The 18021-nt window shown below is 35.7% G+C and overlaps 1 long non-coding RNA gene across 1 annotated transcript in view; it reads left to right on the top strand.

Annotated features, from left to right (window-relative positions):
- LOC128086562 (uncharacterized) overlaps positions 1-18021 on the top strand; it is a 90052-nt gene that overhangs the window by 56047 nt on the left and 15984 nt on the right. The window contains exon 2 of the long non-coding RNA XR_008209420.1: positions 132-285. This is a non-coding gene — a long non-coding RNA (uncharacterized LOC128086562). The remainder of the gene's footprint in view (positions 1-131; positions 286-18021) is intronic.

Here is an 18021-nt window from a genome sequence, read left to right as displayed (position 1 = left end):
TTGTTTATTGAATATGCAAAAAAAAAAAAAAAAAAAAAGTCTGTTTTCATACCCAGAAAGCAGTAGGAGAGATGAATCAAGAATGTGGTTATTTTTTGGTGATCTTTTGATCTTTGTTATCTCTTTATCAGCCCTTTATTACACCAATGCAGTGAAGCTTGTTTACTGGCATGGAAAGTTCTGCATGGAAGCACTGAAACGTCACCCAGGATATCCTGACAAAGGGGGAGGAGCTTGGCCAGTGTGACAGCAAGATGCAATTTACTGCTGGAATGTCTACAAGAGGTTTGTAAATTTCAATATAAGCAGTGCTTTTAAACTACTAAACAATGTTGCTACACATTATTGACAGAAAGATAATTCAAATGTGTGTGCTCAGAGTGCAACCTGAAGCACAGCATGCTTTAGGAGATGATTAGATGGTCTAACGTGTCTCTTTTCTAGAGGAATACATAGAGCTGTTAAATCATTAGGAAGGGAAAAGACCTCTAAGGTCATGTAGTCTAACCATCCACCTACCACCAGTTTTGCCCACTAAGCCATGTCCCTACTTGCCATGTCTGCCTGTTTATTGAATGGCTCCAGGGACAGCGACTCCACCATCTCCCTAAGCAGCTTGTTCCAGTGTCTTGTTACTTTTTCTGTACGTAAATTGTTCCTAATATCCAACCTGAACCTCCTCTAGTGCAACTTGAAGCCATTCCCTCTCGTTGTACCAAATAATTTGGACTTAACTCTGTTGCTTAAATTCCCGTTCTTATATTTACAGTCCTAGATAGTGGTGTACAACGTCGTTATTGCACCATAATATGTATGGCAACCAATTGATGTGGAACCTTGAACCTGATGTCTCCATGTTGTAATAACTAAGTGATTTGTGTAATGTAATAGCTGAGCTCAGGTTTTGTGTGATCAATTTTGCTAATAGAAATTTTTTGAAAACAGTTTCTGTGAAACTACTTAAACACATTTTTACAGGTCTGATAACTCTGTTAATAGTTCCTTTCTTTGATGTTGCTTCTAGCTGCTGCTTGCAGCAGTGAGCATAAACCTGCTGACTGCCCACCTGCTGCCTTTATTGATCATTATCAAAGTTGTCATTAGCAAATATCTAACTAGTCCACTACTAAAATGCCATGGAACAAAATGAGCAACTTCTGCAAAAGATCTTTTGATCTTTCATGTCTGATGAACACACATGTAAAAACTGACAGTATGAGCCTGAGTTACCTCTTATTTACACTCTAGTTAAGTCAGTAGTTGTAGTCCAATATCAAACCAGAATGAATGGGATGAGAATCTCTTAATAATACTTGAATGTTTTTGGTGGTTGTTCTTAAATTTCTGCCAAATACTTGGCCATCCAGAAGAAATGGAGGCCAAATTCATTAACATTTCAAGTAGAAAACATATTGATGTCCATCTTTTTATCCCAGCCTTGTATGGAAAGATGTAAAGTAAATAATTTAATTTTCTGCCAACTGATTCACAATAAATGCTCAAATTTGTGAACTTTTGCATTTCAAAACTAAGCAAATAAACATCTTGAGGAAGAGTCTTTTCAGTATGGCTCTTTTAATCTCAACATTTTTGTATTCCCAGGCTATATCTATGTCAGTCCTTGCTTGCTTCAGTTTTAGTGTGCATCTGCAAGTGCTTTACAGTTATCTTGGCAATAGAGGTGTGAAAATTAAACATACATAAAAGCTACTAAAATACAGCGTTTCTAGGCCACAAGATATGCTGATTATGGCATAAATGAAAGGTAATGTGTCAATCTGCTGCTGGCTACTCCTTCAATCCTCTCTGTACTTAAGTTTGATAAATTTTATGTCTACATATGTTTACCGGAGGGATTATTTTAATCACATCCATATGCATTCTGCACTGCCTATCCAATGACAACCTTGACTCGATGACAGATGCTTTGACTTCATTTCCAATGTGTTGCAAATCTTTCTGTTTAGTTTCCACTTCTGTAATTAATCTTGGCATTTGATAATGTTCTTTTTAGTTGTTAAATTATATGTAATAATTTTACTGGCCTTGTTTTGTTTAGCTTTTGAAATCTGTCTATTAACTTAATAAATGTAGAAAGTTTTAATGCAACTGAACTAAGAGACTTGAGCATGGCTTCAAATGTATAATGCTTGAAACATAAATATATACATCTTTAATCTCCTTCCAAATATCAGTTAAGTGTACAGTGAAGTGATTGGTTAAATTTTTATGCTGTTCACTTTTCAGTTCAGGTAGGATTTTTATATTCCAGAAATAATTTGCATTCTGATAAGTTTTTAAGCTTAGAATTCCAAATTTTAAATACAAGTCATCTGCAAATTTATGTAGTATATTTGTTTATGCTTCTATTAGGTAGATACATTCTAAAGTTCTAATTACTAGCTTTTAGCAGTAAAATACTCTGTAGTCCTGTGAAAAGCATCTTGTGAAACATTTGGAATACGTACAGATCCCTAATGATAGGAATCCAGTCTGAAATTCTGATGTCGAATGCCATGCATCTACAGTATTCACTCTCAGGGTGAGCTACTGAACTGTTTTCTGGTAATTCAAAGCATCCCTTGCAATTAGACAGCTCAATTTAGTTCTCCTTTTGTTGTACTGTACGTGTGCTGAAAGCTGATGAGCAATGATCAATAGTACTTTCTTTAGCATAAATGCTTTTAAAATAATTGCTCTTGAATCTTAAAAGATTTGGGGTGGTTTTTTTTTTTTTTTTTTTCCTTTTGAAAGCACAGTCTGGAATAGCATAGGGTTTTAAAAGAGAGAATCTGGTGTTTGCATATGATATTATTCAAGGCATGGTCAGGATGCAGTAAACTCCTCTCAGAACCAGTTGATTTGTTTGAAAGAATGTTTTTGAGTTTGATTTGTACTGGTCAACTTTTCTTTCACACACACACACTGACAAAGGGAATGTCTACTATGGAGAAAACAAGGCTACAATACGACTGCAGAACTGTCCAGTGTTTATTACTTACACGTGATTTTACCGTGGCATCTAAATGCCCTCAAATCAGAGCTCCAATTGGATTTTAATACATTTAAGCCCAGGTTTTTTGAGTATCTTAAGATATGAGATTGTGACACTTAGAGGTATTTCCTGGCTGAAAGAGGCCGCAATGTAAAATAAATAAAAATAAATTAAAAATTATTTATTTTGGAATGCAAGCAGGAGTTAAAGAATTAAAATGAGTTGTGTGTGGCTGCCTATCAGATATTCAGTAAAGCTGAAAATAGAATCACAGTCTCTTGGCTCCTTAACAGACCAGACTGTTTTGAAGAGGATTCATTAAACGGTTAAGTATTATCAACCATGTTTATAAGTAGGCACTTGCACAAACAGTATGCATTAAACTGCTGTTTCTTGCCAGCTGGATTCCACATTGGACTTCTTGTATTCAGGATCTGATGCAGAGAACTTCGGATGTGAAAGTGAAGTGAAAGGACTACAGCTGGCTTTCACTAGTTTCATGCCAATTCAAAAGACTTCTTCCCTTCTGCTGCTTCTTTGCCTTCATTTTTCTGGCCTACTGCTGTGGCAGACCTTGGTTAACTAAACACAAGATATGGTATCACCTTGATGACTTACTTTGCACCACTTAAGGGTGATGAGCATGTTGTTCTCTTTCAAAAAAAGATTGTCTTCCCAGGGAGGTGGTTGAGCAGAAGTGTTCAAGGAAGGCTTAGATGTTGTATTAAGGGATGTGTTTCAGTGGGGGAATAGTGTTAGATCTTCTGCAATAAGTAGATTAAACTGGGAAGAGCAGAGAATTAGAGAGATGATTACTTAGACTCATTTTGAGTTAACACGGAAACAAAGATACAGACTGACTACTGAGAAAACCACTAAATTTATTTTTGCATTGGAACCAAAAAGGCAAAAGAAGTCTAAGGATGGGAAAGTTTCATGAAATAAAACAATTTATAGAATATTCAATTTTTGATGTTTGTAACATCAATGCTAAGAATCCTTTCTGACTTAATTGCTCTCAAGTATTTTATTGTGAATATTAAGTATGGGGGGAAAAGTACATCTGTATAAAATATAAACAAAAGAGAATGTTTTTTTCTTTTAATTAATATTTTTAAATGAGTTATTTCAAAAGTACAATAGAGAGTATTTTGCCTGAAATATAGATCACCCATGTTTATGATTGGTATCTTTCCATGGAGAAAATTTCAAAACACAGTCATCCTTTGTAAATTCCTTTGAACTTTACCCTGTAGCGTCAGCAGGGAGAGTTTATTTGCATACTAATTAGGATTGGCGCAGATTTTAATTCTCAGCAAGTTTCAGATATGAGAGAAAAGAAATCCAAAATATTCATTATAAGAAGATTAATTCTTTTTCTGATACTGGCTTTTGATTTCCTGTAAGGAATTAAGTGTCATGATATCTAGGGCCATATTTTACACATTTTCTCCCTTATTTTCTTAACAGAGGGGAAGTTGCCATAAAAATAAATTTGAACATATTTCTCCCTTTTATTTATTTGTTTTGTCAATTACTAGACCACAGACTATACTGGAAACCAACTTAATCCTTGCAGAGCACTTTTATTCTCTTCAGTGTATCAGAATTACTTGTTTATAAACGCTTTGGGCTTGTTCATTTCAGTTATGCTTCTACAGCCCGTCTCTGCATACAATACAGTAAGGGAAATAAAGTTTTGTAAGGTGAGAGAGCATTTCTGGTTCAAATGAGATGGACAGATGACAAGACTGCAGATCTGATTGTGGTAATCTCTAATCCAGAGATTTTGCAAAATACTGTAGTAGGTAATAGAGAGTGTAGTTAAAATGAAATTTTAGGAAATGGGAAAAGCCTATTTTAAAGCTTGATTTCTGTTAGAGAATGTATGGTGTGTTACTAGAGAGAGCACTTATTACAAATTTTGCATCTCCTGGAGCTGATTGCAAGCCATGGTTGAAGGCAATCTGGATTAACTTTATGAATCTGTAATGAGAAGCATCAAATCAGAATCCATTTATATTCATCCATATACCCAAATGAAAGAAAGTGGAAAGAACTTGGCCAGAACCTCAGTGCTGGCTCTTGCTGTGAGCTTTTTGAGTTCTGATACCTTTTTCTCACCACTGAAGTATCTATGGTTAGTGAAGAGGGAACTTTAAAATACTGTTGGAGCCCTAAACCCAGCTCTGTCATCACTCTGAAAACAAACTGTTATTTTGTTCAAGGCTTGGTCATTTTGTTTATCTCACTCAGCATGAAATTTATGGTGATATAACCAGGAATAACAGTTTTTGTAGTGTTCTTAATATTTGGAATTCAAATCCAGTAGTAACAAGCAATACTTTAAGTATTAGAGAACTGTGTTTCAACACAGTAACAACTGCTTCCCAATACCTGTCCAAGAAGTTTTACTCTGGGGTTGATTTATTTGTCTTTAATTTATTGGAAAATCACCTGTTGTTTTCACTTGAACATTTGGCTCTAAGAACTTTCACTGTGAGGTTCTCACTGAGTCCTACTGTTTTTGAATACTCTTAAGTCTTCAAGCTCCTTAAGCGCCCTGGTTTTCACCAAGTTAGTTTATGTTTTCCTGTAGAAATCACAGGTAGTGAAATTTGGATTCAAGGAAATCCAGAATTTCAAGACCTTTGGTTTCACTTTACTTGTGTTGTTGGCAGAGGCCCATGAAAAATGAGAAAAACAGATTCATAATGTGTTGGATACTAGTCTGCTACCTATGAAATGCTTACCAAATCCATTACAAACTGCCTAAAAAATATATCACTGTTGAAAAAATATTAGAATTTGTGTGGCTTATGCTTCCTTGGATGTGGAAAAATGTTAGCATTTCATGGTTTATAAATCATACATAATAGGACAAATTAAGCTTGCCTTGTATTACAATTGTTCATTCAACTTTAATGCTAAGTACACTTTCATAGACATTATCTTTTGGAGTTTGTTTACAGCTGTGAGCAAGATATGTTTTGAATTTCCAAAGTTCAGCTAAAATTATTTAAATTTTAACTGATGTAAACTAGATTCAGTCAGCATATAAAATTATGAGACTTTTTATTTTGATTTTTTTAGTCATGATATGGTTGACGTTTGTTCATAAACTGCGACTCACCACGGCTAACCTGATCCAATTGCTATGCAGTGTAGATGGAAATACACACTAATTCCACTCTCAGAACACAAATATTACTGCCATTAGCAAGAAAAAATCTCTGAATGGGTTTTAAATATTCAGATAGCAAAGGCTACTTTCTGTGATTGACTACTTTGGACAATTAGTGCATGCTTATCTTAAGCTAATGACGCTTGTCTGCCAGTACAAAGTGAATTAACTAGCTCTGAAAATACAACAATATAGCAGTAATTCACCCCAAGAATATTAGTATACTTTGAAATTGGAAGAGACCTGAATGAATATGATTATTAAGTGCTTAAGTTTTATGTATTCAACATCAGTTTTACATCAGTGTGTAGCACTGCAGTGTTGTAATTGTACATTAATGGCAAGCAATATACTCAGTTTTATGACATCAGTGCAAATCCAGTTAGATCACATTATGTGAAAGCAATGAAAGAAATTATTGAATGGACTTGGTTGTGAAGCATTCAAATGAAGAAGTGTTACTAGGGTGGCAGAATCCAGACAACTAGCAAACATGTTAACATGGTGTGTTTCCTGTGGGCACTGAGGCAGCTGGACAACATTGGTTCAAATGTGCTGGTAAAAGGAGCTGGAGGCTGACGCAGATTCTTCATTTCCCCAGAACATGAAGAAATTTGGAACTTATTACAATGTGCCAGGATTATTAGAAAAGAGAATCTTGGAGAGTATTGGAGTGTCAGTAGAAATAAGATAGGAATTGAGACTCTCAAGGTCAGTTAAAGCCATTGCTGGGAACCATGGGAGGGGGAAGTCTTCAATCTGGAGAAAAACTGTGGGACTTCAAGGTCCTATGAACGGCCTTGCTGTCAGCTAAGTAACAGATTACAGGCTAGAACCTGTCTGTCTCTTCTGCAAAAGTCATTTGCTTGTGGAAACAAGAGTTCCTTCAAAATGGATATGCGAAAGTCAAAATTTAGTGCAATTTCGTTAGGAAATGCAAGTGAATTAGGAGCTCAGAGTATGAGAATTTTACCTCTGAGACAGCTGAGAGCAGGAAAACAACAAAGGAAACATTAAAAAAAAAATAAAAAATTCAATGTCACAGGGATAATGTGTTAGGAAAATATAAATGGACAGAGTTTTTTTCCAATCTATTTTTCACAGAAAAGAAAAACATATCTTAAAAGCTTTAAAAAAGGAACTGGATAACTACTTGTTGGATAATCATAGGAAAATTTTTAGATGATGGTATAAAAATTGACAAAACCATTTATTTCTTTTTTATGTTGAGCACTTTAAGAAGTGGTAATGAGTGGCAAATTAGGTTGAGATGTGAACACCTTGGCTTTTCATGGAATTACAGTGTTATGCTGATTCAAAGGTGCCTTTTGAGCTTGATGTTGAATCTTGAGACTTTCCTTGCTGCAGTTGTAGTTGAAGTCATGTCAGTCTTGTTCTACTTGTTCAGAACTGATTTGTGTGTCTGAATCATAAATCCTTGCAATTTAAATATTGTAAGGAGTCTTCTTCCCTTATGCTGCCAAAATCTTGTTCTTCCTTTCTTCCATTTAAGTGAATTAAATCAAGTAATCAAATAAATCAAGCAAATATTTACTTGTATCAAGTAAATCAAAGTAATATTTGAAGGAACAATTATCTCATTCATGAACTTATGCCAAAGCTGGATTCTGAAGTTCCTGACCTCTGAAAGATTCCCACAGTTCAGTCTGTGAGACTGACATTTTAATCCACTCCAGAGGTTATGGGGGGTAGAAACTTGCATGAAAATGTAAAGACCTAATTATAAAGAAGAAATTATATGAAAATCTTAGGCCCACTTTTAAGGCTTGGAGCTTAGAGTTCTAAAGTGAATTTATAAATCATTTGAGCATTTCAGAAACTTGGGGTAATTAGAGCAAATATCTAAGAAATAAAGGCTTTGGCTAGGATGCATCTGTAGTCTGCAAGAATATGGCCACAGAGCATGAGCGACAGAAGCTGCAGCTGCTAGTCTCTTTTATTATCTTTCTCTTCATTTCATATTTTCAGGAGTGTACGAGGTTACATACTATAGTATCTGAACTCCTTTTCCATTTTTAAAACTGATGTGGAAAAGAATTTTGAAGCATGGGAATGATAATTCAGTTGCTTAATGTCAGCATGGTGTAAGGTGATGTTAACTTTAACTTCTTGTTAAGGCATATAAAAACATTTTTTAACTTCTACATTCCTTTGTTAAAATTTTTGGATGTGAGCGTAGTAGGAGACAGGAGGAAAGATGTGAGAGAGAGGCATGCCTTTAAAAACGTATGCAAGGAAGTAGGGTGTAGGATTTTTGTCTCTGGAAATCAAGGGAGGAGAAGGAAACCACACCGCTTACTGAAGGTGTTTGCCCTAATGGCAAATTCATGCTTCACTTACACTGGTTGGTGCATCTGTACTAAAGGCAAGTGTCTGATCTATTCAGATTTCTAAGTGCTGGAGACATTCAGCTGGCTTGCTACTTACTTCCTAAATCCTGGCTGAGACTCCTGTGAATGTGCTTTTGCATGCATACTGATCTGGAGGGAGAGACAATGTTACAGATAAAAGACTTGGGTCTACTTTCTTTTTATCCCCTGCTTGAAGGACGGGTGGCACTGGGGGCTTATGGGACAGTCATTGCTTGAATTTCAATTATGCTGTTTTTCAGCTTTTGGTCAGGTTCTTTCGCACCAAGTGGAGCACGGTGGTGTCGTACCGAGGACAGTGTCCACAGATAACAAGCTACAAAACAGTACTGAAATCTGTCAGGTGTGGATTGGGTTGGTTTTTTTTTTTTCCTGTCTTAAAAACATGTTGAATAAATATAGGCCTTTGTTGCGCTTCACAGCTGAGAACTGGTATTGGCTATCCACTCACTTTCAACCATGCGCTACATATGTTTCATATTGTTTTGATTTCTTGTTCATTTGTGTTACCTTAACTGTAAATATTCCTCTTGATTTATCAAGTGGCTTGGCAGTTAATGCTCGTTACCTATGAAAGACGTTTTCACAAGCAAGTTTTTACAGCACTGGTTATAGTCTGCAGTATTTTGATGTAAAAATAAATAAATAAAAATAACATATATAGATATGTTCTGTTTAAAATACCCCCACTGTGACACCAGTTTAACATTAAAATGCTGTGTCTTGGGAAATAAATAACTAACATCTATGAAGCTAATGATGGTATAAACCTCACAGCTATTGCAGTTTTGATAAGGGACAGTAATGTCACTAAAGGAGAAGTTGTTTACTTCTCTATCTTTTTATCCATTTGTTCTGTTAATGTCTGTGCAGGATTGAAACTAAGGGACCTTCACTTTCACTTCTTCTTTTAAGAATACTTCTCATACCTGAAAACGAACAACATTTATGGTGACAGTTATTGTAGCATGTTATAATCTTTTAAGTAATCTTCATAAAGTTACTTTCTTTACTCTGAAACCTGTTATTTTAGCATATGCTTATTTGTTACACATGGAAGAATGGAAGTCTGATGGTGAAGAAGAATCAGGAAATCGCCTGATTACCAGCACAGGGCCAGTAAGTTCAGTTTTTTTTTTATTAAGATTCAAGTTCTACGAATGAACTTCAAAACTTATGCAGACCACGCATGTGCATTTTGATGTTTGCTGCATTGCTCCTCACCTTTGGTCTCCTGATCCAAGAGAGATTCCAGTCACGTGCATGTTGCATCTTTAATTATGTATATGTTTTGCGTTACTGAATGTGCAAAATCCTAGGGAAAAGTTAGAAGGAAACAACTTAAAATGGGCAGTAATGACAGCATAACTTAAAAAGCCACGCTCATTTTCAACTCCAGCATCCTTTTTTACCTGAGAATTTTCCAAAAGGAGGTCAGTTTCCAGGTCTTTATAATCCATATTGTTGTGACATTCAAGTTCACTCAGCTATAAAATCCTACTAGTTGTATTATATCAGTGGAAGCCTGCTTGCTAAGGTATGAGTTGCAGTTTGCAATCCAGTTTCCTGATTTCCCTCAAACTGCAGCAGTCACTTTTGTGAGCAAAAAGCTACCTCAGTGTTGCAACGTTCTTCGGTCATGTTTAACTGTGAGGCATGTACAACATATATCTGCTCTTTCCAAATTATCTTTAGAGGGTATTTTATTTTATATGTTTTATTCTGGGTTCCTAGAGGAAGTATTTTTGTTGCAGAAACAGGGGTTGCAAAATGGTGTGAGGCATTAACTCTGAAGAGCAGCTGCTTGAATTCAGGCTGGAAGGCTGTCTTTCCTCCCCATATTCCTGCCTAAAACTGTGAATTCCCAAGGGACAACTAGAACAACTAGGTCATTCTTGCCAGTAAAAGAGAGGTTAGAAGAACTGCAGTACTAATTTTTCTGTCTTTGTCATACACATTGTACAGGCTTTTTGTTTTAAGGTATTTGATTTATTCTCTACGTTAAAAGCACTGTGAAGCAGAAGGCTCTCTGACATTATCTTGGTTTTTTTGTTTTGTTTTTAATACATTTGTCACATGTATCTGTGCCACCTTGTCGTCAGCTCTGGCCTGTTTCAGTCTAGTTCTGTGACTAATGGGGCGGAGGAACTCATGGACTCTAGGAAAGGAGGAAGGAGGAGGGTAGGCCCAGAGGAGGAAAACAGCAGTACCAAGCTAATGAGAAAATCTTGATTTACAAAATGTGATAGTGAAATTTGAAAGAACACAATATACTGCAGTATAATTGGAATTGAAGCTAATAAATCAAATAAGAGAGAGAACATAGCAGAGACGAGCAGAAAGAGACAAACCTATGGCTCACGAGCAGTTCTACCTTTCCCCCTGAATGGAAAATGGAAATGGAATAGTGAAGTCTTCTGGGAGCTGTAGTTTATCCTTCACTTCTATGACCAAGTGCCCAGAACGATCAACAATCCAATGCTGGAACTGCAGCATTAACTCTTTAAGTCCCAGTGCATTGCATGATGTTATGATGTGGAATACCGATAATAAAAATCATAAAACCATGGCACACCTTCAAGGAGATACTTTTGAAAAAGCTTTGCTTTAAAAAATAAGCCTTTTCCATCTCTAATTTGATATCAGATAAACTCAGGTGGAACAGTCACAGTAATTAATGAGGTAATACTTTCTTGAAGGGATCAAGACTACTTCTAATGATCGGTGAAGGGAGGTGAAGCTTTTGTAATGAATTTTGAGTTGCATTTCCGTCCAAAACTAAGCAAAATCACCTCAAAGGAGAACAATCTGATTTTTCAAGGCTACACAATGGTCATTTGTTAGGAAGAGCAGTAACATTTTATACAGAGTTGTTCTTGAGGTCTAAATTTCTACAGTTTATTGAAGAGTTCATTTTTCAGAAATGACCATTTTTTCCAGTTCCATCATGCTGAAAGATGGGATAGAGCTGTGATTCTTACCACACACTGTTGAGGATGTCTAATGGAAAATCAAGCTCTCAAGTGTATTCTCACTTAGTCATCCAAAATCACGAGTCATGTCACAAGGGCATGCTGCCTTAGCAGTTCTAATTTGATCATTCAATTTTTCTGCTCTTACGCGCTTAAATCCTAAATATCCCAGTACATGACCTAAAGCTGCTCCCAACAGTTTCTTTTTGCATAGTTGAAATAGGGGACAGAGGTCTATTTTGAACTGGGAACACCAGAAAATCACTATGAATGAGGATAACTAAGTGACTACTAGATTGCAATGAAGCTTCTTAAAACGCAGGCATCTGGTCGCTTTCCAGATAGTTCTTGGAGATTCTGTGATGCCAGTGATTTTATTTGTAGCACATTCCTTTTGGTATTGTATCTCTGTCTTCATTTGTAACAGCATTTTCAAACTTTCATTTACTGATTCTAAGTACAGAATTGTAATAGAAAACTGCAATGTGTTTGAAGTACAGTTGCATGAAATATTGCCATTTGTTATGAATTCTCCCTGCTATTTGTTACCATATTATAGAGGTCACATTGAGCTTAAAGCAGTGTTTTACCAGATAAAATCTTATAGGGCCTGAATCTGTAGGTTTTCTGTATGATTTTTCAAGGAACCATTAAATAACTGAGAGCTATGTTTGAATTGCTCATAGGCTTATATCACTGCAGAAACACGTTTTTTGTAATGTAGAGGAACCTCAGTGGAATTTGATGTGAAATAGAATCTCATTCCTTATTTAAAGTATCTAAACTCTTAAATGCACCCATATAGCGGAAGGTAATGTGTGCCACATGAAAGATTTCTTCAAACAGTTCTGTGTCAGCATTATACAAAGTTCTGTAACATATTAATGAGGTCTGAACACCACAGCATTCCTATTTGATGTTAGTGGCTTAACAACAGTATTCGCTTTAAAAATTATTTTTTTATTTTTAAAATTAATTTAAAAATTAATTTTACTTTAACTTTTTTTTTTATACTGAATAGAGTTTATTTCAGTTCACCCTGCAAGAATAACAACGTTCCTGTTTTTCTTTCATATCATGTTTGCACGGTAATATAAGATGAGACAGAATTAACTAGTACTTGTGTATTGTCAGTATGTCGGTTTGTGCTACAACTAAGGAGAGGAAATCACAATTATGTTGTATTGCTATTTGCTTTATTCCCTTTAAGAGTGTTGTTTTCCTTCTTGAAATCTATCCAAATAGATACAAAAAGGAACTAGATGGGTGAAATCCTGAATACACAGAATATCAGTAAAAGGCAGGTTTATCTTAAGGATAACATTTTTCACACATATCAGATCTCAGACCTTACGCTTCTCAAGTTTAGCATCAATCTTAAAGGGAAATATAGGCAGTGCCTTTGAAGTATAGGAGGTAAAATCTGTACAGCTTATTGAAAAAACAAAGAAGCAACAGGAGCATTTGTGTTATAGCCCGTTATAACCTACTGATGCCTTACATTTCTGAAAGTGCTTTTTTTGTTTGTTTCACTGGCTTTTCAAATCATTCCTTTCTGTTTCAAGTGCTACTTGTGTCTTTATTTTCTGAATTAACCCTAAGCTATTTGTGTAATTCCACCAGGTAGTAACACAATTTCCACCACAATGAAAGCTCATTGATGTGAAAAGGATCAGTTGGTCGGTATTTTTCCTCCTTTCTTGCTCATTCTTCTCCTTATGCACCTCCTCCTTTCCTTGTGTTTTCTCTGGAGTTTCAAGACACATTCCTGTACATATACTGCTCAGGTTTGATGATGTGGCTTTATTAATTACACAGGGAGAGAAGTAGCAGATGTGAAGGAAAGAAACAAAAACAATGAGTGAGTTTAGTTGATACAAAGAGAGATGTTGGAAGCATGTAAGCCTGGACATTACAGATGCCAATGAAAATATTGTGAGAAGATGCCTGGAAACATTGGCCCTTCAGATTTACTTTAGGAATTATTTTAGTTCACAGGAAACATTTGGGACAGAAGATTCTGAGTCTATTCTTTTTTTTTTTTTTCTAGGACAGATGCACTATTCCAAATTGAAACAGAAATGGCTTGGAATAAAAGTACAGGATTTAGGACATAGCATCTTCTCCCATGATCAATCACCCTAATCATAATATTATGTGCCAAAAGTTGCTAAGAGAATGTACAATTAAGATGAAGTCACTTTGAGTAAGAAAATGTCCCTTTTAATAATTTGTTGTGCTGTCTGCTCACTTTTTTGCTGCAAAATTCAGATTCTTCCCTTATGGAAGATGCATCCAATAGTCAGAAGGAGGTAGCATAACTGAAGTAAGGAAGCAGGAGCTTGTTTCTTCCCACAAGAATACACCTTCATCTAATTGTCAAAATGCAACAATGCAATAAAAGTGTTGCCACCGCAATTAGTGTCATAACGAGCCAGTCACCACCATTGGATCCCTATGTATATCTAGAATTCATAACTTTATTCTTCTCAGTACTATGAAGTATTATTCTCAGTTACTGTAAACATATTGCATTCATATATTTTGTTTTTGTGCGCTTCTACACAGTCTTTGTTTGCAGCCTTGCAATGCTCTTAGTATACTCATTTATTAGAGAAAATAAAGCAGAATACTCTTCAGAAACAACATAACCTCTAATTGCATGAGGGAGCACTATATGGAGAGGAATGATATTTATTGAGCTATTTATATTTCTGTTCTCATTTTTTGTAGTACAAAAACATTTACATTTCAAAGTAAAGCACTGTAAAAAGTGACAACGGTAAGAATAATTATTCAATTATTCTTCAAAATACGTATTCAAAAGTATACGTACCGTTGATTTGAACTGAACCATGAATGTAGATGCCCTATTGTGGGCCCATGAGCACCAAAATCTACAGCTGTAACTCTACTTGTAAAGGCATCTAACTGCCAATTTCCCTAGAGCTTCAATGATGCAAGTTTTGATAATTTTTCTTACTTTTAAATGCTTTGCTGTGGTTATGCAAAAGTTTTAGTTATTCCATGTTGAATGCCACAGTCATTCTTCTACAGTTACCTATTCTAGGTAGTTCTGACATGTTTGGGATATTAGCAGGAACTGTGATCTCACCTCTCAGTTGCAGTGCAGGCAGTTTAAGTGTCCTAAGTATGGCTCATACATTAACTTTTATTCAGAAGCTCAGAACCGAGATATCTGAGAAGAACCATCAGGGAGAGATTGCACTGCTGCTGCTCTTGCTGTATTTGTGCACAGAATGGATTTAGGCTTCAGTGCTGCCCCTTGGAAATTTCCACTGGGCTCCACAGAACACTTCTAAGTCCTTTGGCATAAAATAGACAACTCTTTCTGCTATTGTCGTTATACAGGATGTTATATGCTAACATCCTATTCACTCTGAATAAGTGGTTGGATTATTTTCATTTTTTTTCATTTATGGAATAAAGCCCAGAGTATTTACCTCCCATATTTATGTTTGGCATCAACTCAGTGTGGTGTGCCCAGAGGCAGCTACAGCACATCCACCAATCTTCTGCTTTTCTTCTATCTTTCACCATCTCATTAGCCGTGCCAGGACTTGTAACTTGTAGTTTCCAGTTGTGAATGGCTTTATTCACCAAATCATCATTTCACACCATTGCCATGTCTTGCAAATGAAGTACCTTAACCTTGAAATGCTGTCTCTGCTTTTTGTTGTTTATAATAAGATTTATATATAGTATGCAGATGTTACTAAGCTGGTTCTAGTGATGAAAGATTGAATAGTCTGAACGCAGAGTCAGCTGCAGAACAGGACCACCTTCTTTTATTGCAGGAGATGTGAGATGTGTCTTCTACTAGGCATACCACATGTTCTAGGGGTATATTTTTAAACAAGTCATTTTCCTGGATGTATGCTCTTAAGGTTCTTTTTAGGGTGTAGAAAAATACTAGAATATTAGAAAACCATCTACTGAGTTAGATTTCCAATTAAAATGCAAATAATGTTATGAAGTCTTGATGGTAGAATTTTCCTATGCTACCAACCTCATGAGATATAACTCCTCTGTGCAGATATTTGTACTCAATGAATGTTCCATAGAGAGATATCATGGATGACAGACCCTATTTGTTCATTCACAGGCACTAGATGAATTGCAGTGTATGCAATTCAGACAAGCGTCCTGTCTATGCTGTGAATAGATTTCTAAAAATCTTTACTTTAGCAATAATTTAGGATTGATTAATACTTTTTTCTGGTAAATCATGAGATTAGATCATATGATTCTTAACAGCAGTTAATTGGCACTTAATCATCAGCCAGTTTAACACGGTGATTGAACAGAATTTGCTTCAATTAAAACAGCAACTTAAGGATTTGAGCATGGTGTGACTCACATGAGACTTAGCGCAGGGTAGTGGGGGATTTCTGAAGTCATCTCTGTGACCAAAGATTTCCCCCTGTGTGAATTACCATTCTCCTTTGCTGGTATTTGTCAATATGTGAGTTGTGATCCTCAAACCTGTTTAAAAACCTATTCATGACAGTCTATGAATTACGCTGGGGACTAAGTTGAAATCAGTTTACTTGAAGTTTTCTTTACAAGTATTTATTTGGGAAGAGTGGCTTTATTGGACAGATTGTGATTTCAGAGATATACTCTGCTCCACAGTACCTTTACAACGAGTCTCCACTACACCTCTGTTTTGAGTGCTTTCTTCAGAGAAAAACACTTTCTACAAAGCAACCGTTAGAGAGTGAAGGAGAATGTATTGACTTCTAGAGAGGTTAGTAGAACTGTGATGTAGCAGCAAGCTGATGAAAAAATTAAGTGGGAAAGGTGCAATCTACTAATCTATAGCTATAACTTTAGACAGGATGGAATATCTCATTTATAAACTCCAGTGATAAACTGTGGATTGAATATGTGATAATTTTTGAAATAAAATGGCCTTATTTTCTAATCCTAATTATGAACCATTCACTGACTTTTCAGATGATAGCCAAATTACAAGTAACTTGTATGATCTTTGGTTTTACCCTTTTCCTTGAAAATTCTAGCATTGAACAGACTTCAGAGAATGACAGAAAAGAGGCAGAATATTCCAAAACATTAAGAGATTAGTTTTATTCCAAGTACAGGAAAATGGGGGGAAAAATCCTGTTGCACTCTTTGAAGACATTTGCATGTTCTTTTTTTATGTATGTGTTCTATTATGAAGTGTATTAATGCTTAGGGAGAGAAGGCTGTTGCCATAAGCAAGATTGGTAATTTATTCAGACACTTTTGATTATTATTTTTTTTATCCCCACAGACAAGAAGCAAAACCCCCCAAGCACTGGCTGTATCAAAAAAACCCCTTCATTTATTATTCCAATATAAAACTCTTCTCCCCTAATCTTTTGAGTTTATTCAGTAGTTTTATGGTGCATCAAGGGCTTAGGTTTCTTTAATTACTTTTTGTGATGCCAAATGGAATAATGGAATAGAGTGAATCTGTCCACCGATTAATTTAGCAAAAACCAAGTGAGTACTGCATAAGTCACAACACTACATCAGAACAGGATCTGAAATTGGTAGGTTAGCTCACTGTTTCATTCAAGTTGTAATTCTGTGCCATGCCTCTCAGAATCTTTGTTGCTTCAGTATTACTGTTTACGTAATATGCAGGAAGGAAATTACACTGATCTAATTTCAGTCGAGTTTCTTTCTCCCTGGAGATACCACGGATATCAGGTAGTTATCTTTGCTGTCTTCTATGGGCACAGGAGAATTAATCTTTTAGTAATTTTTTTTTTTTTTAATGATCTTTCAGCTCGCAAATCTTTTCTTCAAGCTGTGAACTAAATGTATTGCCATTTACACTCCTTGAATTTATAGTTCAAAAAGCACAAGATACTATTGTCTTCTCCTGAGGTCACAAGAATGAGAATGGTATTGTCCTTTGAAAGATTCTTGTTTGTTATCGAGAGTTTTATTGCTATTAACTGCTGGGCTGCGGTGGAAGGTATTTAGGGATCTAGCAGAATAGAGAAAGTGTCCAATAAAACATGGAATTGAGGGTAAAAAATGGAGAGTATGAAAAAAGAAACCAGAAAAAGACTCAAGGACAGAGAAAATTAGGATAGGAAAAGAGCAGAGCCTTATAGCTGGCACAAGTGTATATCCTTATCACTCTTCCACTTCCCTGTATTTAAATTTGTAGAAAAGTGTTGAAAGGAAAGGCATAATTGTAGACAATCAAATGCAGTTCTTTGCAAGTTCACATACACATTTGAGCTCTACTGTCAGGTCCATTTCACCCTACAAAGCTCAAAATAAAAAATACAGTTGAATGGCCAAATTTTTAGGGTTTCAGCTGGATACAATATTCAGTTTTTTCTCCTTTTTGATTTTTAGGATTCCTTCACTATTTATTGTACCCAGAATTTCTCCAAGAGAAATAGAGCAGTTCATTTTCAATATGCAAATTATTTTTTGCTTTAAAACATTTAT

This window comes from Tympanuchus pallidicinctus, unplaced genomic scaffold (assembly GCF_026119805.1).
Source record: "Tympanuchus pallidicinctus isolate F22 unplaced genomic scaffold, pur_lepc_1.0 scaffold3, whole genome shotgun sequence".
NCBI lineage: Eukaryota > Metazoa > Chordata > Aves > Galliformes > Phasianidae > Tympanuchus > Tympanuchus pallidicinctus.
This window is presented reverse-complemented; position numbering and strand designations above follow the sequence as displayed.